The sequence below is a fragment of the Apteryx mantelli genome, chromosome 15 (assembly GCF_036417845.1).
Source record: "Apteryx mantelli isolate bAptMan1 chromosome 15, bAptMan1.hap1, whole genome shotgun sequence".
NCBI lineage: Eukaryota > Metazoa > Chordata > Aves > Apterygiformes > Apterygidae > Apteryx > Apteryx mantelli.
Window position 1 is genome coordinate 21,533,998 of NC_089992.1, and position 21,500 is coordinate 21,555,497.

At 35.9% G+C, this 21,500-nt stretch overlaps 1 long non-coding RNA gene across 1 annotated transcript; it reads right to left on the bottom strand.

The window, feature by feature from the left end:
* Positions 1 to 13,784: 13,784 nt before the first annotated feature.
* Positions 13,785 to 18,028, bottom strand: LOC136993415 (uncharacterized). The gene is made up of 2 exons (XR_010885702.1): positions 16,903 to 18,028; positions 13,785 to 14,167 (listed from the first exon to the last, which is right to left on the bottom strand). It is a non-coding gene; the product is annotated as an uncharacterized lncRNA (long non-coding RNA).
* Between the last annotated feature and the right edge of the window lie 3,472 nt (positions 18,029 to 21,500).

Here is a 21,500-nt window from a genome sequence, read left to right on the forward strand (position 1 = left end):
TTTCTTCCTTTTTTGTTGGCAGATGGATAAGCGAAGAAGATTTTTTTTCACTGACAGGAAGAATAAATCATGAAGATGGAATGCTATATTTGCTTAATTTTATGGATCACTGAAAGACATACAAGGACAAATTCATCCTTTTAATAATTTCACCAATGAGGAAAAAAATATGCCTATTTGGACTATCAAAGTAAAGGCAGACGCTAAAAAGCAAATTCACCACTATTGCTGTTATCAGGAAAACAAGTTGAGAGAACTCTCTCAATCTCAGTTTTCATTACCTCAAGCTATGCATTTTTAGGGCCAAATCCCAATAATCCCAGAATGACCCAGAATTCCAAGCTCATCAGCATGGAACACATGGTGGCAGAGGGTCTGCAGGAGCCTCACATTTTGGAGAAGACAACAACCTTCGGTCTTCTGTGTTGGATTATTTCAAACTGTAAGAGGAGCAAGATACCTTTTATATGGATCAGCCATATAACTTTCTTTTTCTCACGGTGTACAGCAGTAATGGCAGCACTGCTTTTGTATTTTTTCTGTGGCACTGGCTACTTAAATGTTTTCAACACAGAAACAACAACAGTAGTGGAAAACTGTTATTGAACCTACAACCTTACAGACAATTCAACAGATTCAGTGCTAATAAAAAACTCCAGCCAATGAAATATGTGAATTTTTACTCCTCCATCAATTTGACAGACCTTGTGTTGTTCTTCATAATCTTAGGTTGTAAACTCCTCTGAGGCTGGAACTGGAATTTTGTTCTGTCTTTGCACAAGACCTAACACAATGAAGTCCTGATGAGGGGCTTAGAGTACAAATTATTATGGAAATGCTAATGGTATACTTAGGTAATTGTTTACATTAATTAAAGTAGTATGTATATGCAATGTGAAACATTGATAACTGATTATTATCAAGATATTAAACCTTTTCAGTACTGTACTTTTCACTCTAAACAAAATCTTTGTTTTGATTATAATCTTCCTTTTTGCATAGCTAAACGCAACTAGCTGAGTTTAATTCTAAAATAACCTTGTGAGAATCAAAGAAGAATCAAGCTTTTTGAACTTAAGTTTATTTGAATATTTATTTGAAATCTTCATTTGGATGTCTGGAAAACAGACAATCATTCATACTTTTTCTCATCTTAGAACTAAATGTATCATTTAAATGAGAAATAAATTATATATACTTTTTAAAATGTATTATTCCTCTTGTATAAATCCTTTAATCCTTTTATTTCACATATATGCTGATCATGAGAAGTTAAAAAAATTGTTTTGCTTTTATCCATTAGATCCTGTTAGAATTCATATCCTCCAAGCACTCCCAACTGGAATTATTGGAAGGAGTGTAACAAACTTAATGCTTTCTGAAAAGGTGTAACTGGTTTTGAATTCAAATATCAGGAATTTCTGCCAATGGTGCTTTTTGTCTTCAATATACTAAGCCTCGCTAACAGTTTTTATAGCTGGCAAATACTGCAGCATATATTCTGTGGCTCTTCACTGGGCTTTTCAACTTTTTTTTGCATGGCATTCATTCTTGCTCTGAGCTTACCATCCAGGCACCAAGTGATGAAAAAAGTTTTATCAAGACTGCATGCAGAACTACTTGTGCAAAACAATGAGTAACCTACCCCTGCACAATGCTAGCGGCACAGAAGCCAGTGCAGGTGATCACAGACAGATTGTACCAGTTAAGAGAGATCTCCAAACGGCAGAATGCCAGAGCAAGCACTGGGACTCAGCAACTCCCTGCAGCCACTACTGGCCATGACCCGTAAAAAAAGTCCTACCTAAGTATCAGTAAACTTCACTATCTTTAGTGATAATATATGGATACGGGAAGCACAGGTTAGAATAATACTATGAGTTTGCAAACTTTTGCCAGTGACTTAACTTCACAAAGTTAGCACATTATAACTAGAAGTACTCTGTCACACGTTCCCTGTTCTCTTTCAGTCACCTTACATTGAAATCCTAATGCACAAAATACAAGCTGTCCTCAACTTGGAAAATAAGACCAGATTTACTTCTCCTTACAGCAGACAAAATGACAGTACTTAAAGAATTACTCCTTTGTAATGAAGAAAAGACTCCTCCTCCTCATAGTGTCTAGGCACTCTCCTATGTTCTTTGGAAGATTCTGAATACACACTGTACATCTTGTTCCTTGTTCTGTAATGGACAAAATACAAACCTTGATAATAAAGAACTCTGAAGCCTCGTGCAAATAAAAAAGATGCTGTTTTAGTAATTTGGGCTCATATTTCATAACAATCTATCAAAAATTTTGACCAAAATATTTTATATTTTCTTGTGAATTTTGGGAAAGTTTTGTTAAAAAAGACAATACTTCTCTGCGTTTTTGCAATTCAATTGGATTGAAGACAGAAAAACAATGAAGAGACTTGTGTTCTCCAAATCCCAAGGCAGTGGGAAAATTCCAAAAATTCTTCTGTCTATTTCCATTCTGTTCCATTTACTTTTACTGACAATGCTCATTCAAAGACACATCAGGCAAAACTTTCGTTCTCTTTTTTAGTGGTTATTAACGCTTGACTACAATTTTTTCTGTTTTTAAACAAGTACTTTTTACACACTCCTTAAGCTTGTAGCTGAAAGATCCCAAACAGTCAAATCATAAATCACTGCTACACATCACAGGTGGTTATACATCAAAGCTGATAACAGTAAAAAACCCTTAGAAATTTTATTGCAAGTCAACAAAAACCATCAAACTGAACTGAACAGGGGTCTAAATTTCTTCTTGAATTCAAGAAGAAAAACAAGAAGCATACAGTCAGCAACATCACCACCATATTACAATTAAAAGAAATATTAAAAGAAGGACTGCATGAGATAGAAAGCAAATCCCACTCAAGACAAAGAAATCATCTGAAAATCTTGATTAAAAATTATCACCACAATTGTCTTTTCCTTCTGTCCCTATGATGACTTTCTAAGCTGAAAAGGATTTTAGAAATTGGCTGCCTCAGCAGTCATAGAGGTGATTGAAGGTCCTACTTAGGGGCAGAATAAATTTGTCAGTAAGATGATCAGGGAAGTGTCCTTGACTCTTTCTTCTGTGTACACTTAATCATTTTCCCCTTTGCAGCAGGACATAAAATGGAGATTAGTAAGAATCAAAGGCCTAAAACTCAGGAAACGTCACATTTACTTGTAAATAATTAGATTCAATATCAGTAGATTAGCTGCCAATTCAGAAATTCCAGCTGCTTTGTATCTTAAGTAAGGTAAATAGGAGAGGGAAAGGTAGGAAGTTTTGTAGATTTTAAAACTTGGGCCATTCAGTCAAGTCCTGGGTTTTATCACAGGATTCATAACCCTCTCAGTTTCATTTTACTTAGCCAAGGAAGTCAAGATTTCTTAGCCTCTTCTCAAGTAATAGGCTTAATTTTCCCTGCTCACCCTACCTTTTCTCTGCACTGGAGTTCTTAAGGTTAATACAGCAGTAGAACAGCAGAAATGTCATGTGGTCTACCAGCTCTCTGATGAAAATAAGCAAAATAAGCAGAAAATAAGCAATAATGAGAATATACCATAAATACCTCAATAATTGGTCTGCTTCTCTAACACAGCTGTACTTTCAATGAAAACCCACTGAATACAGTGGTCTTAATGTCTACAGCTGTGCAATCAGAATAAACCCCAAGTTTCCTGGCAAACCCGAAAGACAAAGCCAAACTTACTGAACTGCATCAGTACTCTGCCTATAAATACATGAGAGAGATTCATGAGTGAACCTTCATATGAGACACCAACATCTTCAAATGGATATAAGAAATTCCAAGTTTATTCCTAGGGAAGGCTTAGTTGAAGTATGAAGATACCGCTTAAAATATTTACTCTGGCTTTACCAGAATTTGTTTTATCAAATGCTTGCTCAGAATGTCTAGGGCAGAGGGATGCAGTGGCAAGCCTGCAGGCTCCTCATGTACAAAACGTACTCATCTCAAGTAAGCAAATGAGAGGGAACGGTAGCTGAGTTCAGTGTACAGTTTTACAGGAAACAACATTACAGTGACACTCAGGCATCTCTGTTCTTCATAAAGCCTCAAATATTCTTTGTTTAGATCAGTAAAGCCAGAAAACTCAAGCAAAATGTGTATAAGACAAAGCTGAACTGAAATGACTATGGATTCAGAGTCTATTGCAATTTTCCACGGTCTCAGGGCTAAATTGTTTCCTCCTTACTGTCATTCCTCTTTTAATAAACTCATTGAAATCAAAGGGACATACCAGAGATAATGTACTAGATCTTCGGTTCAAAGAATTAGATAGTCTGATGGCTGCCTCAATATAGCAATTTAACCTGGCATGATTTAGCTAACCGCACACTTAAAGAGGAAAGTTAGGATGCAGAAAAAATATATACTTTTATTGTGGAATGAATCCTCTTCATTTGTGACAAAGGGACTAGATGAAGACCGTGCACCAAGGATGCACAGATGCATCCATTCTTTACCACCCCAAAGTGCCCTTCTGCCTGGTGTTCACTGGTCACTGGAGCCAATTCAGTGTATCAGAGAAAATGTTCCCCTCTCTGTGCTCCATGATTCCTGCCTGGTTATTGGCTGGGTATATGAATGCAGATCAGCAGGAAGGCCTGCAGTCCAGAGGTTTTGAAAAAGATGGCGATTGAAAAATTTACTTGATGACCTATTAAAATAATACACTTGAAATCACAGTTACACAGAGAATTAGAGGAAAATTTCATAACAAAGGTTAATTTCTTGACCAGAAGTGAACATAATTAAGCCTAAACTGGTCACAGAAAAGATGCTTGCATTAAATTGGAAATACCTAGTACAGTGGTCCTGCAGAACACTGCAGAACTCTGAAATTTTAGTTTCATAAGCTGTTCAGAAATTCTTCTCTTTCCAATTTTTATTTTACAGCAAAGGGCTTGTTGCTCAGAAGATTTGCTTTCACTTTTTTTCCTAAGGTGCCTTGTGTGTCAAAGGAAACTTGACTGAAACTGCAGAGTGCCATTTAGACTCCAGCTGAACCTGAAAATCCTTGCCCCCAGGAATGGAAGCTGTCTCACAGAACATTCACTTTTGTATTACACACATACGGCCCGACTTACAAACTTCAACAGACTTCAAATTCATTAAAATTTCTCAAACTTGGAGAAAGTTGCCTATTACATAGACTTTGTTACATAGGTTCCTTTACTCCTCTTGGCCAGTATTATCAAACATTCCCCCTAACTCATCTGCTGTATGAATCTGGACTATTTTCTTTCATTTTGCATATTATCTCATAAGGAATGAGACAATAAAAATACTTGCAGCAAATCTGTTTTCCATCTCTGATAGTGCCTGCTTATTAATAGTTCTTCAGAAATAGAATAATTTATTATCTGCAGGCTTTGTTGTTTATCCATTCCATATGGTTGAACAAAGCAAATTATTTAAGGACCTGATCCAAAGCCCGCCTACTGAACTGAGCGGGAGTCTTCCTGTTCTTGAGATCAGGCTCTCAAGGATATCTGGCTACTACAGAACTATCAGAGGGGGAAAAACAAGTAACTCTAAGCAATTCAGGCTGGATCTTTTGCATTAATAACCCAATATTTAATTTTGTGAATTTACTGGAAGAAGGAAAAGACCTCAAAACATGAAATAAATTCTTTAGACTCCAATGATTCCCTCTGTGTATTCTATTATTTCAGCATTAGGAGATAACTGGAAATAGAAAAACACTGAAAATGAGCCTTGTAGGACTGAGTCATCCCATTAGGAACTTTTACTAGCAAATTCTGCAGAAAGTCAAAGTTTAAAGCAGTGCAATAAGTGTGACCTGTGAAGCTAGTAATACTGTCATTTTTGGGAACAGTGAATTTACAACAGGGAATTTATCTATATTTCCTTATAATTTCTGTTCTTATCATTGAAAGAAAAATAGTCACTAAAATCACCACAAAACAGAACAAAACTTTTAAATATCTGAAGAACCTTACCGAATTTCCTGGAATTCAATTTGTTCCTGAGAATGCATGCATTTATTAACCCATTTGTTCAGGTAGAGCAAACACAGTCTTTCAGTTTCAGAATATTTCTATTGAGGGCATTCTCTCTGAAGCTGCAATTGTTTTCTATATGCGGAATCTTGTACCTGCACAAAGTCCTACTAAAATTAGTTGTAGCATCCATTTTAACTAAAATCCCAATATTTTTTTTCTTATCATTGTCTACCAGGCCATAATGTCAAAGCTGAACAGCATCCTAAACAGAAGACCATTTCCTTTTAAAGGAAAAAAAGTCTGGTGAAAATCAATTTACTTTTAAGTGCCATTGAAGTGACCCAATTAGATTACTAAAAAAAGGATTAATAATGATCAATATTAGTTTACTGTCAATATTGCCTCCAGGGTGATGTCAGGAGTAGCCTGTAAACACTGAGGACAAGAGGTTTATTAAAAAGCTCTATCTGCCTTCCACAGTAGGAACGGGGCAGAATACTTTTTTGGACTGAACTGAGAACCGTTTCCTGTCAAGTAAATACACATACCTGGTACCTGCTTTATCACAGAGCTTTAGCTGAAGGACCAGGCCAAAGTCTTCATTTAACACCCTTTCAACAGTCAGCTACCATTTTATATAGCTTGCTAGTTTATGTAAACAGATAGCAAGCCCTGTGTTGAATTGTCCACGCGGAGATTAAGTTCACACCAATGAGTCGTCTTGTTCCTGGCAGGTTGCCCCATGCACTGGTTTCACTTGAGAAAAGTTACAGTAAAAAAAGGAGAATATTTGGATATTTGCCAGTCTCTGTCTAAGAAGAGGCTTTGTCAGTCATGCTCGGGGCTTTGAGGTAGGTATTTTTTCATTCAGATAGTATAAAGAAATAATCAATTGTGTTTTTTAATTAATTCCTTGAGTTTAAAATTACCATCATCCAAACATCTTCCGGCCTACAATAAATTTTCAGTAACTAAACTATCTCCATAACTTGTTATGACACTAATGTAAGAACTAGGCTCCCCCATGCAACACTTGCCATCAAACTCCTTGCTCTTCCCTTTAATACAGAAAACCCAGAACCTTTATGGCGGATTAACACCTGAGAACTGCACCCAACAAGAGGGACCAATTTTCAAGGTGTTCTTCTTTTCTTTGTACTGTTTACTTCATGTACACATGGGTTTGTTTCTTTTTAGTACTAATCTAAATAGGAACAAGACTGTAAACATCTATAAATTACAGACTAACAACCCTACCTATAGTTGGTAGCATCTTTTATAACCAACTTTTCCCAGCACCTTACTCCTTGAAAGCAACAAATTTTATCTTTCTATGGGTCTTCTCTAAGGGACACATTTTAATTCCTTGTGAACTAGAGTTTTTGATTTGGAGACTAAAATTAACAATAAACTTTGATTCCACTTTGTAAGGGCCCAGTGCTCTTGGGTACTAATCTCTTCAGTCTTACAGTTCCTACCAAAGCCTCTCATTTTAATTTATTCCTCACATACACCTGAACATTTACTATTGTTTACTCTTTTATTTAATCCAATTACTCTGTTTTGTTTTCAAAGAAGCCATTTTCTAAATTATAACAGGATAGATTCAATGTATATATGAAATAGTATTATATAATTTCAAATTCAGAGATCCCCTCTATGGAGTCATGTTAGTCTGGAATCTTTCCCCAGCACTGAACTATCGTATTACTGTTTTAATAGCCAACAGGAGATCCTGTCACATACCAGGATCAAGCAACCTTGACCTGGCACTTATCTCAAAAAGCTTACATTAAAAAAAAAAAAAAAAAAGATATTTCTTTCTGTTTTTTTTTTTTTCCAGGGGTTCACAAATGCAAGTGTTAAATCTTATTAATCTAGGTAGCTTCTTATTTACAGACATACAAAATTTCATAATGATAAAGCCCTTTTAGCCATAGCAGAATTATTCTTTCCACATACAGTCTCTTATCAGCTATTGATTGTCCTGGATTTTCATTACTCTCTTTGTAAACCTCACGCAATCAAATAGATAGTCCCTGCCTGAAATTCTTGTCAAGTTTAGCCTAAACTTTGAACTTAGTTAATTTAAGAACTACAAAGAAAAATTGTACATCCTAAATGGCCAAGTCATTCTCTGTAATGAAAGAAATAAAAGTGCTACATAAAGAATAATAAATAAAATTCCTGTGCTCTGATGGATGTAATAGCAGCCAAAGAAAAATAGACTGGTGACACATTCCTGCCTTAAATAAGCCTACCTGCCAGTTAATAGATCCGTCATTAACTACTTGCATAAGTTAAAGGCCATCCATTTCAGTAAGCATTGCAGAATCAGTCCCTGTATCTCCTCCTTCCATTTTCTAATGACCAGGATCTTGAGGCTTATCTCATAGATCTACTGCGATTCCTCTGTTCCAGCTGCAGACTGGAGGATCTTGCACATAGGCCCCTGCCTAAGATTAGAATAAATATGATGTTACTGTACCATTCTCCAGACCTAAGGCGTGCCTAAATAGTGACTTATACAAGCCTGTAAAACCCTCCATTAAGATTCTTGTAATTTGTAAAGTCACACCTGGAAATAATCAAAGCTCCAAACATACAATACCTAGACCTGTATAATACAATGGAGTAATGCAAACCCCACATACAATTTTCATCAAAAGAGAGGCCAGTTCAATCCCACCATGTTTACGTGTCAAAAATATGCATATATGAAATATCTAATTCCTTGTTGGCTACGGCTGGATTGTAAAACTGGATTTTATCTTAATTGTTTTGGGTAAACAGTGTAACAGTGCAGGCAATACTGCAACTACATGCAAAATAGATATAACAAGAAGAGAATGGACATATGTTGAAAGAAGTATTTGGACCTGAGCAAATCTTAACTGAGAAAACAGGTGGAAAAAGTGTAATCTATACTGTAACTTAGCGAAGCACTTGACGTTGATGTAGTTTGTCATTGGTCTTGCAAATGAGAGAGAGTCTAAAGAAAAGGGCAGTAGGCAATTTCATTTGGAGCTCAGACTGCATAAGTTCTTTCAGAGACAAGAATTGCAGAACTTGCAGTTAAACAAAGGCACTTTCCTGTGTAATGCAAATCTCTTTTAATTCCACCAAGAACAGTCTCTTCCTTTTCCCCACCAGGGAATTTGGTAGTCGCTCTGTGTCATTAACATCTCTGCAAGACACCCATAACTGCAAAATGATACAGAGAAAAAAGTAGAACATCTGTTCACTATGCCCTTCACTTCTGTCTTAAACAAACATCTTTCTAAGGACATCAACAATCATAATGTTATTATATTTTAATACCTTCCTCATCAAATTTCATTCCACCATCTGTCCCAGCTGAGGTGTATTGTGCAATAATATTATAAGCTCTTTCTAATTCTGCTGTTATTTCAACCCAAATTGACTTATTATGGTTCTCTGGTGCTGACAGGTATAATATTTCCCATTGTACATTTGTATTGGTACCGAAAACCCTCTCTCTAGCTTACTTTACATTCTGTTGTTTCAGAATATTATCTGAATCTACTCAGATCTCTAGAATATCAGTTTCTCTTATTTTCTGCAGCAAAAACCCTATTTCCTTAACTTTTAAAATACATTATTTTTAGAATTTTTCTTGGACATTTGCAGTAGCCAGTAAAAACCAGCAAATACTGGGACAGACTCATCTTACTAAAGAGAGAGACAATGATGTCACATATGGGGCCCTCCATCAGTTTGACCTTAATTCAGTGAAACACTTCTATTCAGAATAGTGCATTCGACACATGTTGAACATTAAGCATGTGCTTAAGCCTCACTGAAGAAGAAACAGATGGGTCATCATAGACTGAGATGTTTCAGAGCAAACAGAAAACTGGTTAATAGAAAACATTATGGTAGATAATCTTCAATGCATCAGATAATGCATACCTAAAATAATAAAAGTTGAATTAATCCATACTTTTGCTTTCTCATACCAACGCAGCAAAAAGATGTGATAACATGGATCACCTACAAAGACTTCAACTTAGTGTGTGCCAGTGTTCCAAGGCAAACAAGGTAGCATAATTCATAAAGAATAAGATAGAAAAGAAAGAAAACATTCCATAAATCAACAGTTTGCCATTATCTGGAACAGCTGCGGCCACCATAATTCCAGAGAAGACATAACAAAAAATACCAGAAGAATATCTAATGATGCTGAAAGACAGCAAAATTGAGCAGATAGAATTAAAAGCACATTAATTCATAAAAGGAAAAAACCTAACCTGCTATTCCATCAGATATTTACTATTTGGTATAGATTATTTACTATATAGATATAGATTATTTACTATCAGATATTACTGAGATGAACAATAGAACACGTGATGAACAAGAAAAACACATATGAAAAACCAGAATATCTGCATATGAGAGAGAATCTGAAATGTTATAAAGCAGAAAAATCCTCATTTACCGGGTCACAACTCAACTAGAATGTGTATTAAGAAAAAAAATCCTCATGTAGACAAATTATTCCATAAAATCATTGAGTTTTCATGCATCTGTTTCTAAAGCATTTAGTTTTGCCCATTATAAGATTTAATTTCATTAATTTGATCAAACAGGAAACTTTCTATATAGTTATCTGCTCTTTTTAATCAGTATTTAAAGAAGAGTTTTCCTCTTTTCGTGCGTGGCCTCACACGGTATGTGTAGCATCACCTATTTCCAGGGAAAATGAAGTCGGGGCATGAAATGACGTTCTGGTGCCACCTCGTGACGGTGCATCAGCGGTGCCTAAAACATGTATAAGGAGACAAAAATTAGCCCGGGGGAAAAGTCTGTTTCTACGTGGTTGTTAGAAATCACAAGGAATCGCTGACAAAGAGGAGCATGTGTTGGGGGATTACATTAAAACGGCCTAAGAGAGAACAACCAACTGCAGCGAAGGAACAACTGCTTTCCCCACACAGATCCAATTACAGCTACACAGGTTAGTTCCACTGGAGTCAGCAGAGTTACTGTAGATAAATATGGAAGTAATGAAGATCAGATTTTGGCCTGCAGGCCAAATTCACAGATTCACAGATTGTGAATCTTGTGTTATGGTATTTCCTTAAAACAATGTTAAATGAAAATGTGCTAATAAATAACTTGGTTATCACTTGCTTTTTGACACTGTTTTATTCACTTATACCAGTCCCTTTTTGCCTCAAACACTTTCAGTTTCTATAAGCTGGAGATAGCACACACTCACTTAGCTATTTTACTAGAAGCTTTATATAATAATTTTCCCTTTTCCTGTCCCTTTTTGAGGGCAGATATAGAAAGGTTCAATCACACTTAAGATAATTGTTTGCTATAATAAATGTCTGTACTCTTGCTTTTAAGGCCAAAGCCCAATGGTTTTTAAATCTAAATCTTTTCTACTGTTTCAGCTCCTAAATTGCCTGAGAGTTCCTTTTCAAGAAGTAAGCCTGATTAAACAAACATTAGTGAATTAACAAGATCCTGCCAATAATCTTATAGCAGAAACAGACAGCTGGCTGTTATTTTACCTCATAATATTATTTAAATTTGGAAGACATCATACTGCACTTAATTCACTGAACACTTGCCATAACAGAAGTTTCAGTGGTAAGAATCCAAATACAGACAACTAAGAAACTGCAAATATAAAGCTTATTTGGACATCTACCCCTTAATTTTCACCCTCATATGGTATAGTAACTTACATGCTACTAAGCAGGATTAATTAGTGCTAGATGCATTTAGAGTATGTATCTCTCCCAAACTCCAACAACATACAATATTGCTAAGGTTTTCATTAGAGGAGATGAACATAGGTCAAAGAAAGAGTTAGGATAACTGCATAAATTTGCATCTGCAGTATTCTGCGAGAGTTGTCCTGTAACTGTGGCTAGGAATACTCCTTCACAGGGTGCTCCTGATTTCTTTCTCTTTTGTATCTCAGCTCACATTGCTGGACTCCAGGATTGATCATCGAATTGCAAGCCAAAGCGCCTGTGTTTCTGTGACAAGGGGAGGAGGTCAGGGAGAACCTAAGGAAACCCCTGGGACACGTTCCAAGGCAGCTGGGGTCTTCCTCTAAGAGGGGTGATGACCTCCTTGCGGAAAGGCACACAATGTCAGGAAGAGAAGAAAGAATTTTAGCCAACACAAACTTTAAAACACAGAAAAAGAGCACTGAAGAAGGGAATTGACCTATGAGATCAGCACCAGACCCTTTTCGTCTGAATAATCTGATACAGATTCTTGCAACCTGGTATTTTACAACACATTAATAGTGACAGGAAAACATTTCTCAGTAGGGTTTCAAGATTGAATTTGTGTCTTGAAAGACATAAAAAACTACCAGGTTGACATTTCAATGAATAGAAAGTATTTTTAACACATTCTCTCTTAATGCCTATGTCTTCCAAACTGCTTGAATTAACCAATAGATCTGACTTAACCTGTTTGAAATGAAAACAATTGAGGCTTGAATCTCTTCCCACTCATTCAAAACTGACACCAGGATTGATTTATGTTAGCTTTAACTTGGGGAAATAAATCAAACAAAATACAGGCACTAATTCCTTTAACCAAACAGAAACCAGTAAGAGGAAGAATCAAAATACTGTAAACATATCACTGACAAAAAAAAAGATCACTTTGATAATTAAAAAAATTTTAAAAATCAATGTTATTTCCAACATACAAGTTTCATTTTCATTATGTTATCTTAGGGAACAGTCAGTCCTTTAGCCCTTGAATATACAAAATTTCCATTGACTCTCTTTATGTAAAACTGTACTCCTAGACAAATATTTCTTGAGGCACCCTCTGTAAATTTGAACAGCAAGCTGCACTGAAAGCTTATCACACTTTAGAGGTTCCAGAGTACATATCATCATCCTTACAGAAATGGTAAAAAATTCATTCCTCTGATTTAACAAATATTTCAATAAGGATAACACGCTTCAGCCTTTGACAGATTTAACATTATAGTAACTGGAATAATGACTAGAAAGGAAATTAACACAGGCTTAGCACAAAAATTCTCAGAGCAAGATAAAATCCGTCAAAAGTTTTAATTGTGATGACTTTGATACAGAAGCCATGTAAGTGACAGAGCCCTTCTATTGACTGTTAGAACAGTAATACATGTATGATTGTCTTCAGGCCCCAGTACCTAATCAAAACTGGAATTAAAAACAAAAAGACATAGCTGATTTCCAGCTGGAGAGGGAGGAAAAATACAGAGCTGCATTCATGCATTTTATGGGAAAGATTGCATAGCTGGTTTAGAAAGAAAAGATCTTTTTATGTCCTTAGTAGTAGTGCTGTGCTTCTTGAATTTCTTCATGAGTTACAGACGATCATATTTTTCCATACAACATTATCAGCCCAGAGTATGAGAAAAAGGCAAGACCTCCTTTGAGAGTAAGGAAACAGTTTAAAGTTTCTTGGGAAGAAATGAATCATGTATGCAAATCATATAGAAAAGGCAAATACTTCAAGTTTTATAAGGACATGACAGTCCATAAAATATTGGTTGAAGGTAAGCACCAAACCCAGCAACTGCCATTTCAGTGACTGAAAGGCAAACCTGGGGTGTGGTTGTCTTCAACACTGGGAACTTGATCTTGACTGCAGTTCTTTCACCTAAGATTATTTCCACGTAAGATCCCCAGCTGTATAACACAGTGATAGAGGCATCTCACTATTTAAGGCCCTTACTTTCTTTCAAAATCTGTTGGAAAATGTCACCAAAGCTAACCTTTCTGTCAATCTTCTTTACTTTTTTTTTTTTTTTTTGCTTTTAAGAGTATTATTAAATATTCATAAATATAAAAACTATGTGGAAATACCTTTAATAATATTCTGGTTCTGCCTGTTAAAAAAAACCCACAACCCAAGAACCAACCATCTTTGCCAGAGTGCTTGGCCAACAGTGGAGATAAAAACATCACTGTTCCAAACGTCTCGCAGATCAAATGATGCTTCTGACTCTTGGTGGACCAGAATTATTTCAGTACTTTTTGCTGAGTTCTAAGAAGCCATAATAGAGGACAACAGCCCCCGAAGTGCCTGAGATTCAGAAAGGCTGGACTGGCAAGTCATTTCTGATAACACTGGCTCACAGAAACATCTTCAGATTCTTATGTGGAAAGTACTGTAAAGGAAAAAAAAAGATCAAGAGATATAAACACATTCATCATTATGCAGACTATTTTCCTTACAGTACATAAAGGAAGGTGCTGGGTAATGAATCTGAAATTCTGTTCTATATTATCTTTTATCCCAGTAAGAATGTTTCAGAGAAAAGGTGAAAAAACCTGAAGCGTATTTTCACTTATGCTGAAGTATTTCAAGATGACATGCATTCCTAAATCTGTTAAAATTTACTGCAGGAAGTATGATCAGCCTTCCTGCAGAATGAATTAGTAAATTCAAGTATCAAAGAATGAACTGATATCAGAATGATATAGGATGAACAGTGGCTGTTTTTAAACTATATTTCTCATTTTGAAAGTTTTTACTTAACAAAGAAGCAGATCTAATACTTGAAATTGTTGATTTATTAGAAAGCTTATGATCTGTCAGAAAGGAAGACATTTTTAACTCATAATCATAGTAGGTTTTTGGTAAAGATATTGATAAATTATTGATAATTTGATAATAAAACTACTCAATTACTTTTGCAATCCAGCCATGTCATTTGACCTGCAAAAATCCTGCAGTAAAGAGTTCCTTGTTCTAGTTTCAGAGTGTGTCAGAAGGGCAATTCTTCACATAAAGTTACCTTCACGTGAAATTACCTTCAGAAGACTGTGAACTACTCCAAATACAAGGATTCCTAATATTAAGGCATAAGCAGGTCCCGTTGAAAAGGATACAAAAGTTAATCCTCAGGCCTGTACCCAATGTGGAAAGTTTGATGGCAGAGCTCAGGGATTTATCGTTTCATTTGGAACTTATTACCATTTTGATAGATCACTGCTTGGTTGTGACTGGGATAGTCTCACATTTCTTCTAAACACTGATAATACAGTATTTACTTAATAAAACCTCAAGAAAACTCCAGTGATTAAGGCCAGCACTTGCTCCAGCCATACGTCCAGGTTTCTGGCAGTAAGGCTCCTCTGGTCAGACATAGGTAGAGCATGAACAGAACCAGTGAGCGTATTCCTAAACTGAGACTTCATGTAGACTAACAACTACAGTAACTGTGATGGAATAATCCCACAAGGCTTTTCTCTGTTATCCTCCACAGAGAATTCCCCTGCTCAAGCAATGCTTCAAATGCCAATATTTGAAAAATAGTGAAGTTACTTTGAAAGGAGACGTGCACTATGATTTTAAACGCTTTCAGAGTATTACTGGAAGTCAATATTCTGGAAACGTGACTTTACTGGAAGAGTTTTTATTGAAGGTCTTACAGTAACCGTTCAATTGAAGATGTTGGTGTTGCAAGAAGAAAAGGATCCATTTACTAGTAGTCTTATCGTTTCCTTGCCTCTTGTAATAATGATGAGCAGACACAGAATGGTGAAACCACCTTAAAAACACAGCTAAGGTGACCTTCTGGTCTGTTAGCACTAAAGTATCATATCCGCACTTTCACAAAAAAATTGGTGATTTAGGATCAGTGTTTTCATAACTTAATTTTTCAGAGTGTCTTTAAACTTTATCAAAATTGAGTTCCAAGTGTTCCTCCAATGCACAGTCTCTAGGTGCAAACTACTGGACTGTGAATTAGAAGTTATAATTAAAAGGACTTCAATTCTGATTACACACTGAGATGTATATCCATAAACATATATGGGCAGCAAGGCTGGTTAAGTCAGAATGCTTCCTCGCAAAAAGGAAGATTTCATTAGTCTGTCAACAAGAAAAAATGTTGTGTCTAAAATAATCTTTTCGTGTATAAGAACAAATCCTGATCACTGGTATAAGTACACAAATTAAGAGTTATTCTAAGACCATTAATATTTCTCATATAAAAAAAATTATTCCACATGATAATGAGATATTGATGGCATCATATGAAAAAATACAATTTAGCACAGGAGAGAGGGTCTCGAGCAAAGATCTAGTCTGACTAATTCAGATCACAAATTGGTAAATGGCTTCAGTCTTTATACTGAGCTAAACCTAGACACCAGGAATGGATACAAATACTGAGCCTTGAAACCTTCTTCAGTATAACATAAGCTAGAAGAACAGTTACTCCTTTTTTAGTTTGTATCACAGCAGGTAGAATATAGATAAACCACTGACATTTGAAATTTTGAATGATCTCAGGTCTCTCATTCTCCAAGACAGTTGAAATCCGTTGCTGGACAATGCATTTATAGTTACTAGTGATCTGCACAGCAAATCTTCTCCCAAAAACATTTTAGGGAAATTCCCATTCTCTGAAAATGTTAGCTCAGGGGGCCAAGCTCAATTCTGGAATAGATCAAGTGAAACTGGTTTATTTATTGGGTATACAGCAGAGCCAAAATGTTTCCCAATTGCATTTTTGCTATGGAACAACATTTTGGGTTCCTGAGCAGGTCAGAAGAGGCACATAAACTTGTTTTTTCTCTCACTAAATACTAAGAGACCCTGACTGTTTATACTTTTTCTGTTTGCGCTATGGTACAAGTAAACAGTATGACTTATTACTGCTGTCAGTTTTCAGAATAACTCCTGAGCATCTTAACAGAATGAAAGAAGATAAGTTAAAGAGATCATGTTGAAACGTCTCTCTATAGGTAATAATCTCAGTTCAACATCATGACAATTAGCAACAGAACAGTGTTAATAATGTATAAATCATATGCAATGATTTCTTTCCTGAATGAAATCAGAAGGTACTCATTATGCATCCTTGTATGCGAAAAGTGTAATTTTGATACTTACACCAGAAGAAAACTTGAAAGGTTGAGAGCATTCGAGAGGCTGAAGAGTTTTTGGATGCACAGATCTGGAAATTTTCAAATACGTTCAAGACAGAAAATAACGGATTGCCAAGGAATTAAAACGGAGCTGATTCTGTACTCTCCATCACCTCTAAGGCCCACAGCTTCAGGCAACACTGTGTGTGTGGAGGCAGATAACTATTCAGCACCACCAAAGAGTAGAATGCATCCTGTACTGGGCAGTATTAACAGTGGAAGAAGAGGGGCAACAATCCATTTACTCTTTAATAAATCCATATGTGATTAGAGGAGTTTATTTATTGCAAGATCTTTGAGTGAAAACTGTAAGAAATGTTTCTACCATGAAATGATTGAATGGAATCAAAAGGTGAATGAGATACATCCGTAGAAAGCTCTCAACACTTGTAGGATAATCTCATCTGTCCTTGAAGAGACATCCAGCCTTCCAAAAAAGACAGATTATTTTCTGAAAGAGTATATACTGCAAACATAGAAAGGCTGTTTCATAAGGGACACAGACAGCATGAAAAAGCTGACTTTCCATAGCCCAGACACGAATTATGACAAGTCACAGCATACAAAAGCCAACACCAATGATGACTTCTGCACTAAAAACACTGCTTCACATAGACTCTTACCAATTAAAGATGATAACTGAAACAAATTCTGAAATTCAGAAAAAAATGATTATAGGACTTGGGTAGAAGCAACTGTGACTTGATTATTTATAGTCTTTGCGTATTAAAAATACAAAGTCCAAACTATTCTGTAGGGACTTGTCTATGGATGTGCATGTACACGCAAACAAGCAGCAACTTTAAAAGACATGTTCACAAAGTTGAAAACTACTAGAGAAAGAACTGAATCAGAAATATGACTCATGATTGGGAACAGTTTAAGGAAAGCTCTAAAAATTGTTTGTTTGTTTGTTTTTTAAACAAACTGACTACTTGCACCCAGGAGTTTGAAAGTGATATCAAAGGAGCCCTTCACCCCCTAAGGAAAACAGATATAGAATCAATCTAATGTGACAATATTTAAAAGGGCAATTATAAGAGCTGTGTGTTTGTTAGTCCAATATCAATTATTGGCATGACATTGGAACAGTTAATTTAGGATTCAAATAACAAAGAATTGAAGGAACATGAAGTGAATAATGTCCATCAATACAGACTACTGGAAAACAATTAACATGGTATTTTTAATGCAATTTCAAGTTTGATTGGTGAAGATGGTATTCTGATGCACCATATTTTGTCTTATTTATTTGATTTCAATGCAACTACAAAAATTCATACTCAAATGAGATTTTGTTTTCCAAAAAATATGCTCTAGCTTAATCACAAGTATTCAATTTGAATCAGGAATTCACTGAAGGAAGCCCTGTAGTATGTGTATGGAGCAGATCAAATTGCATGTTTGCAGTGGTAACCTGGGACTTAATATCTAAGAATTTATTCAATCTGGCTGACACAAAGATATGATGTATACCAATCTGGCATACTAACCTGAGTTTTGTGAAACAAAGCATATGGTGATGCAAAGAGCTTACCAACACTGAGGTTTTAGAAAAAAGAATTGTAACTTTGTTTACAACTCAAGAAATGTCTAGAAACCCCACATTAACCTAAACACCCTAAAATCTAAGACCTATATACCAATAATATCTAGGAACAAAAAAAAAAAAATTCACAGCACTGCATGTGAGCACATTTTAGCCATGATCTAGTAAAAAAAAAAAAATTAAAAAAAAATCCATCCAGACTCAGACTCACTTCACTGCAAAACTGGATTTATGAGCAAGTTTTCTACAGAAAGAAGAAAATCTTCAGGGAAATTTTTTGCATTTCTATCAAATAGTGTCATTTTGTCCTTTGGAGATTAAGCTGAAACATGCTGTAGAAAATACTGACAAAAAAACGATTCCTGCCACAGTTTGTTTTTTTTTTTTTCTCTGAGTATCTCTTGCCAATTTTTCACTAGGTTTAATTTTAGTCCTTAGGAACTAGATAATCTGCATTCTGGGACAGGTCTTACGGGACACACGTTTCCTATGACATATCTTCTGTTATTTCAGCTTCAGGCAGGACTTCAATCAGAATGGCAATTGTTCTGTGGGTGAAGGCCCATGAAGGTTTTGGAAATAGCGCACCTACAGCAATGACAGTTTTGTTTAATCAGTTGTTTCTCCATCTAGTTCTGGCAGCTCCCAGGTGTTACTAATGACACGTTCTTCTCAAATTCAATTTCAAATTGTTATAGTATGCTTCACCGTCAGGCCTTCAAATAAACTTAAACTTCCAGGATGATTTATAGAACAATTTCCTGTGGAAAACGTAACCAGTCTTGCAGAACAGAACACTTTGCTAGGGCCAGTTCAGAGTGCTAATACTTCCATTAAACTACAAGCACTTTCTTAATGATAAGAATTTTGAATGAAATAAACCTAATGGGATCAAATTTTCTGAACTAGCAACTGTCACTATCATTTACAGCTTACTGAATCTTCTGGGATAACAGCCAACAATGCGCATATCTTCAGCCCTGGTCAATGGTTAGCAGAATTTTCTTTCAGTCTTAAAAAAAAAAAAAAAAAAAAAAAAAATCAACAGCAGCAGTGCAAATCAAGGAACAGACTTTACTGCATCTTCATTTGTTTGACAGCAGTACAAAGCTTGCAAAGGCTGCCTGTAGAAGATTAAACCTACACAGGATCATTAAATAAAAGTTTGAGAAACAAATGATGAGATAAGGAAAAAAATCACTCCACATGCAGTAGATGAACTTCAGCTCATATGAGGTTAAAGCCTGGATCATGGTGCCAAAATTAATGCCTGCTGTATGTATTAAGCATGCATAATAGTATGCCAGCTTAAAAGAGTCCATATTGAGCTTATGTAGCAAGTGCTTCAAAAAAGGAATATACATTGTTATAGCAATCTGACTTTCAAAGATTTTCCATAAACAAGGTATAGCAGATATGCCTCCTTAGTAATTTTATAATTTATTTTAATGATAATGAGATTTTATAGTTGTACAGCTCCTATTATAAAAGTTCTCAGTGTTTGTCAGAAGTCAGATAAGCACTGTTCACATGTTACAGAGTAAAAGGAGGGCAAAATGCTATATGGCTCAGCAGAGATCACCTGCTGAAGCAATGGCAGAGCCAAGGATAAAACCAACCAAAGTGCCTTGTATCCTAAGCTTCCTACCTACTCTTATGAGTTGAAGTGGCTTTTGGTGGAGCAAAAGGCTAAAGAACACGATGAGAAAGCCTTTATGGCCAATAAAAGTCAGCTGAGGTCTGTAAATCAGTCAACATTTTCAAAAGGAGCAGATACTAGGTGCCAATGTGGTATTCTAGAATAAGATACTCAGAAATGTTGATTGCCCATAGCTTCAAGACAAATTCTCTGAAAACTACAGCTGCCCAGCATGTTGATTGCTCATTGGCAATCATTCTCAAAAGCATCCACTGCTTTTGTTCCTTGGTGTCTAACTTTCAGACCTGCCAAACATCTGAAAACAGGCATTCTTGAAATTAAAATCTGGAATGCATCCAGTTGGGTACAGAAAGTGGAGATATACAAAACCAAATGAAATTATAGCTGTATCTGGACATTAAGTATTTCTTCTATGCATTTGCTGAAGATTTCCAAAAGGACAATTTTATTGCTATGAAAACATGCTTTCATATCTCTTTACAATATTAAGATTAAGTTTATCACTGGCATATAGGGTTGCTGATCCACTGTTAGGACACTTCCTGTGGTTTGCATGTTTTATATTATGCTACACAGTAAAATTGCATCACCTATCTTGAATACAGCTGTATCCAGCCTATGGTTATCACTTAAGAGGACCATTACAGGTAAAGATATAGAAGAGGTAAGAGAATCAGTGGCTGTAAATGGAGCTGGAGATAAATTCAGGTTAAAAGGAAACATTGTTTCATTAAATGAATAGTTAATGTGTCCGAGACTGCTATGATATAATTGAAACCAATCAATAAGCAACCGGATTTTATGTTAGGAAAATGGAGGCAATACTTAAGTGAAATTGTTCTCTCTTGTACTTCAGCATTACATATACAAGCCACTTTGCATTTGTAGATGCAATTTTAATACAATGATTTCTAATGGTAATTTGTAAAACATTTTACGATTTGGTTATAACTTTAGAACTCAGTTTGAGCAAAGGACTGTATACAATTGCCCTGCTCCACAGACAAGACAGGGTCCTAAGTTCCCTAGCCACCAGCAATTCCGATGTACTGGGAAAGAAGCTAAAAGGCTGGAGTACTGGTTGTATCTACTCTCCAACCTAGTCCGGTGCACTTTGTCAGAGGAAGAGCAACAGCAAAACCTCTATAGAAGACACTGCTGCTCACAGCTGACTTGTAAATGATCAAAAACAATGTGGTGAGAGATCAGCTAGAGGAACTGTAAACTTGTCTATACTGTCACATACTAGCAGGCATCAGCTTTAATTCTGAAAGAACTACCAGACAGCACTGATTTAGCTTCAGTGCCTAGTCCGTCCTTGGTGTATCTGTTGCGGCATTAAGATTCAATGGAT